Here is a 6000-nt window from a genome sequence, read left to right as displayed (position 1 = left end):
TCCTCCACACTGCTCACAACTAATTCGTATTGAGTGGATATCTTTAGTCATCTTTTCCATTCGTCTCTCGACAGCATCTATCTTTGCAGAAATGGAATCTAAGTCATGGCTAGAATCGGCTCTAGCTGCTTTAGATGATCTAACGATATCTTTTTCTTGGTGCCACTCATGTGAGTAGGAAGCAGTGTTATCAATAATTTTGTAAGCATCAGTTTCGGTTTTCTTCATAATGGGACCACCAGCTGCAATATCTATGTCTTTCCTTGTAGTGATGTCGCATCCTTGGTATAATATTTGTACTATTTGACAGGTATCTAAACCATGTTGCGGACATCCTCTTAATAACTTTTCAAATCTTGTCCACGCCTCATATAGAGTTTCATTTGGCTTCTGTGTGAACGTAACAATTTCTCCTTGAAGTCTTACGGCTTTAGATGCCGGAAAGAATTGTTTAAGAAATTTTTCAACTAAAACGTCACATGTATCGATCGTCCCTTCAGGTAACGATTCCAACCAATCTTTGGCTTCTCCCTTTAAAGTCCAGGGAAATAACATGAGATATATCTGTTCATCCTCAACTTCTCTTATTTTAAATAGTGTGCAGATCCTATTAAAGGTACGAAGATGTTCATTTGGATCTTCCTTCGGCGCACCACTAAATTGGCATTGATTAGTCACCATATGTAGAATTTGTCCTTTGATTTCATAATCTGGCGCATTAATGTCTGGATGAGTAATTGCGTGACCTTGGCCAATGCGTTTAGCTCTCATTCGGTCTTCCATACTTAAAGGTTCCAGATTTTCCATGATTGAATTTGTTGAATCCGAATCACTAGAGGATTCTGATTTAATGGTTCGTTCCTCAACAATCTCTATTTGAATGATTGGTGGTTCCGGAGGAAAATTTAATGGTTCAGGATCTATGAATTGTCCCTGAATATTATCCGGATTCTCAATTGTGAGGTCGGGTTCAAAAAATGGATTATCGGAAATTTGAATTGGAGTACTTGGTCGACTGGATGACGATTCTAAAGGAAAATCAATGGCGGTAATATTTGCTAGATGTCTTGATCTAGTTACAGGTGGTGAACGTACAAAAGGTGGTGAACGTCTTGCTCGGTGCATTCACTGAATATCCTATTAGTTTTTAAAAGGAAAGAAAAAGAGCGCGTCGAAAAAGGTCGAAAAAGAAAAGATCGAAAAATAAAAGGCGTCGAAAAATAAGAAAGAAAAAGAAAAAAAAAATGGCTATAAAACTTAAAAAAAACTCAACTAACCCAACCTTATTACTATCACTAACTTAAAATTATAATCGCAAATTGAGATTACTAATTGGAATGATAATTGATACATAGATAAAAGGTGTCTAAAAATATTAAAGCTTACAGGAAAAACTATATCCCAAATGGCAATATCTCAAAAAGGTATTAAAACTAAAAAAAAACGTCGCAGAATTCTAAAGCACTTAAATCTTAGTCTAAAGAAAAAGCACTTAAGGGATTTTACGGCAAAGCCTAAAAATCTAGAAATAAAAATAACTATGGCAAAAACTAAGAATTAAAAATAAATACGAGCAAAAATTACAAAAGTTACGCTATCACAATTAAAAAGGGATAAAATATAAAAATATACTAAAAGTTGTAAAAAGTACAATTTTTATAAAAATATTATTTTTATATTATTTATTTTATAAAACTATTAATTTTATATTTTATAAAACTAATTAAACTTAAAAATACAAATTAAATAAATAACTAAATTAAATATTTAACTAATCTAACCTAATTAGGGTTTAAATATAATAATTATTATTATAAAACGTAATTAATGCAGTACTCAGTCAACTGTGGCGTGTCAGACGGGCTCATGCGATCGCATGAGTCCTAAGTTATCCAGCCATGCGATCGCATGGGCTAGGGTTTCGGGCCACAGAGTGGGCTGCTACAGTACCGGACTCGAGTGTTTTTATTTAATTTTTTTTTTTGTTGAATTTTCTGTTTTATATATTTATGTAATATATTTATATAAATTAAATAAAACTTATATTTTTATAAAATAAAGATAAATAAACTTTTATAGAACTTAAATATTTAACAAACTCTTAAAAATATTTATATTTTTGTTTTCTTTTTATATTTTCGAATATATTAAAATGTATTTTTACAAAAGCGTAAATTTTTTTTTTTTATATTAGCGTTGCGCTTCCGGCATTTAAGCTAGACGGATCCCCGGCAGCGGCGCCAAAAATACTTGATGTTATGCGAGGTGTATATAAAATAGCTTAAATTTTACTAGGAAATACTATTAAATACGATACAATTTTACACAAGATATTTATTTATTTATTGAATGGATATACTTAAACCTTGCTACGACACTTATAGGCAGTGTACCTAATCGTACAGTAGTGTAGTTTTTAGTAAGTCCGGTTCGTTCCACAAGGAAAATCTTTTAATCAAAGCTTAACGCTATATTAGTTTAATTTATAAAAATACGAATATATATAAGTAATATTATTATTTTAAAAGGGGGGTTTTTACCGTTTAATGACCGGTTTGTCGATTTTAAAACTTTAGTCGCAGTTAAAATAAAATGTAAAATATTAAATAAATAAAAGACTTAATTTAAAGCGTAAAGTAAATAACGATAATGAAATTGCGATAAATAAAAGTGCGATAAAATAAACTTGCGATAATTAAAAAGTACGATAATTAAAATTTCAATTAAATATAATAACAATAAATAAAAGTGCGATAATTAGAAGTGCAATTAAATATAAAATAAAGGAAATTAAATATGAAATAAAAGAATTATGCTTATTTAAACTTTCCGTAATCATGATGTTTGACGTGTTGATTTTAGTTTTATGCCCATGGGTTAATTGTCCTTTGTCCTGGATTATTTAATATGTCCGTCTGGTTTTTGTCCATAACAGTCCATCAGTCATAAATATAAAGTGCGAGTGTCCTCGTCAAATTATCCTTATACCCGAAGTTTAAATATTCCAACTAATTGGGGACTTAAACTGTAACAAGATTTAAATACTTTGTTTAATAATTACCCCAGGATGTCGACTGAGTGTAACTCAAGGTTTTAATACTTTATTATCAATTATGCCAAGTGTCCTTGTACATAATTTCACCCCTGTTTTAATAATTCTAGTGGCTATTAATCCATTCCCGTGTCCGGTTAAATGAACGATTATTCGTACATATAAATATCCCGCCCATCGTGTCCGATTGAGTGTATATGGTTATTTATAGGGACGTCCAATTGTAAATCTTTATATTAACATTAACAAAATATTATTTAGTTAAACAAATATAAAGCCCATTAATAGCCCATAGTCTAATTTTCACAAGTGTCGTTCTTTTGTCCAAACCCCAATTATGGTACAAAGCCCACTTACCCAATTTTAATATTTTTAGCCCAACATCATGATTACTTCGGATTAAATAAGCATAATAATAACTTAGCTACGAGACATTAAATTAAAAAGGTTGAACATAACTTACAATGATTAAAAATAGCGTAGCGTTACACAGACAGAATTTCGACTTACACCCTTACAACATTTGCTAACATACCTTTATTATTAGAAATTAAAATTAAAATTAAAATTAAAATATAAATATATATATATATATTACGTATATATTTAGAGAGGATGGATATATATATATATATTACGTTCACCAAACTGCGAATTTATAGGCCTGTGAACTGAAAAAGGAGCTCATGCGATCGCATGAGCTTTGCTCTTCAAGGCCATGCGATCGCATGGCCAGCTGGGGAGGCTCACATTTGGTTGTTTTCTTCTGCCGACGGTTTTATAATATAATATAATATATATATTAATTTTAAGAATTAATTATATATTATATTATATTCATGTGCATAGTTGACTTGTAATTTTTAGTCCGTTGCGTCGAGCGTTGAGAGTTGACTCTGGTCCCAGTTCCGGATTTTCGAACGTCCTTGCGTACAATTTAATATCTTGTACTTTGCGTTTTGAATCTTGTACTCTTGTAATTTCGAGACGTTTCTTATCAATAATTGGAACCTCTTTGATTGTATTTTGTTCTTTTGAGCTTTTTGGTCATTTGCGTCTTTAATTCGTCGAATCTGTCTTTTGTCTTCACCTTTTATTATTTAAACGAATATCACTTGTAAATAGAACAATTGCAACTAAAAGCTTGTCTTTCTTGAGGGATAATGCTATGAAATATATGTTCGTTTTTAGCATTATCATAAGTCATGCTGAGTTTCTAAATGGAACGTGATGATTCACAGACTATACCGTCATCATGTGCCATGGTACACGACTCTTACATTCTACCTAATCTTCAAATATATCAAGAACATATCTTATTGATAGTTCTATTTTTCTGGATATTCTGGTAATTTGACAAATCAAGATCGTACTGTTACAATTTTTCTCTTAGAACATTAGTCATGATTAACTACAAATTTTGAACCATTATTCGCTTGATTTAAAGTCGGAAAGAGAAGAATAAAAGTATGGAACTCCAAAAAAGTAAAGGAAATGAAGAGGGTGGATTTATAGTGGAATATCCGACAGAACAATCAAAACAGATTATCGCATTCAATCAAAGCGGATCCTAACTTCCTTAATTATCGTAGAACCAAATCTTATTACGAAGATTTTCTCTAAATCCCTTAAACTCCGGAAATCAACCTATCTACGTCAAAAGATAAGACAAAACTTTAATTTCTCATTTCACTATTTTGTGATAGCTTCACTCGTATTCTTAGAATAATCAAATCGTTTTATCCATATTATTCAATGGTGATAAAACTCAATATATCAACTCATATTCGTCATGAAAACATTTTTATTGTTAACCATGACCATCTCGATCAAATTTCGGGACGAAATTTCTTTAACGAGTAGGTACTGTAACGACCCGGAAATTTCCGACCAAATTTAAACTTGATCTTTAAATGATTTCGACACGATAAGCAAAATCTGTAATGATAAGTCTCAAAATTTTTGAACTGTTTCATATATTCAATTGACCTTCGACCATTCCCGACGATTCACGAACCACTATTTGTAAATAGTTATGTGTGAATATATATGTATAATAAATAATAATTGGAAATGTAATGTATTCGTCCTGATGGATTAGGACGGGTCGTTAGAGGTAGTACTATCAAGGTTACAATGGCCTGGTAGTCATTCAAAAGCTACTTATATTCTTTGTTAAGCAAGTGGTCAACAGATTCAGTTGCAAATTATTATTATTTTTGTTTATTATTTTTTTTACAACACTGATATGACCTGGTAGTACTTTCAATGTATACATTGTCACCCAGTGACCAATTTTGACACTAATTCAAAGGGAGTTGATCCGTACACCACCTTGTTTTGCCATACACCACCAAAACAATTATTTAGACAGTTTTACCCTTCCTTTGAGAAGTTAAGGGGAGTTGGTGGTGAACAAAAGGAAGGGTAAAAATATCCAAAAAAATTATTTAGTGGTGTATGGCAAAATAGAGGTGATGTACAGATCACCTCCCTAATTCAAATGACTAGATTTTACACCTAAATGACTAGTTTTGATCAAAATGACTAGATTTACACCAGTCGACCCAAATGATAATATGAGTACAATTATGACCCAAATGACAAACTTTAAATGTTTTGACCTCAATTAGTGGGTACTGAATCAAAATACAAAATAACTTGTATGCAAAAAAAAAAAAAAAAAAAAAAAAAAAAAAAAAAAATTCTTATAAAACAATGTTATGACCTGGTAGTACTTTCAATTTACACATTGTGACCTAATGAAGTTGTGATTAGCTGTTGGTTTGTGATTGTTGTTGGTACTCATGTAATGTAAAGTGACCTAATAGTGACTGTTTTGACCCAAAGTGACCTAATGGTGACTGTTTTGACCCAAACTGATCTATTGATGACTGTTTTGACCCAATGTGACCTAATAGTGACTGTTTTGACCCAAAGTGACCTAA

General features: G+C 31.3%; 1 non-coding gene across 1 annotated transcript; it reads left to right on the top strand.

Moving 5' to 3' along the window:
- The first annotated feature begins 316 nt into the window (after window positions 1-316).
- LOC139903493 (small nucleolar RNA R71) lies at window positions 317-423 on the top strand. The gene has a single exon (XR_011778309.1). It is a non-coding gene; the product is annotated as a small nucleolar RNA R71 (small nucleolar RNA).
- The last annotated feature ends 5577 nt before the right edge of the window (window positions 424-6000 follow it).

Source organism: Rutidosis leptorrhynchoides, chromosome 3 (genome assembly GCF_046630445.1).
Source record: "Rutidosis leptorrhynchoides isolate AG116_Rl617_1_P2 chromosome 3, CSIRO_AGI_Rlap_v1, whole genome shotgun sequence".
In the NCBI taxonomy this organism is placed as follows: domain Eukaryota; kingdom Viridiplantae; phylum Streptophyta; class Magnoliopsida; order Asterales; family Asteraceae; genus Rutidosis; species Rutidosis leptorrhynchoides.
Note: the sequence above shows the minus strand (reverse complement) of the source record. Positions and strands in the feature narration are given on the sequence as shown.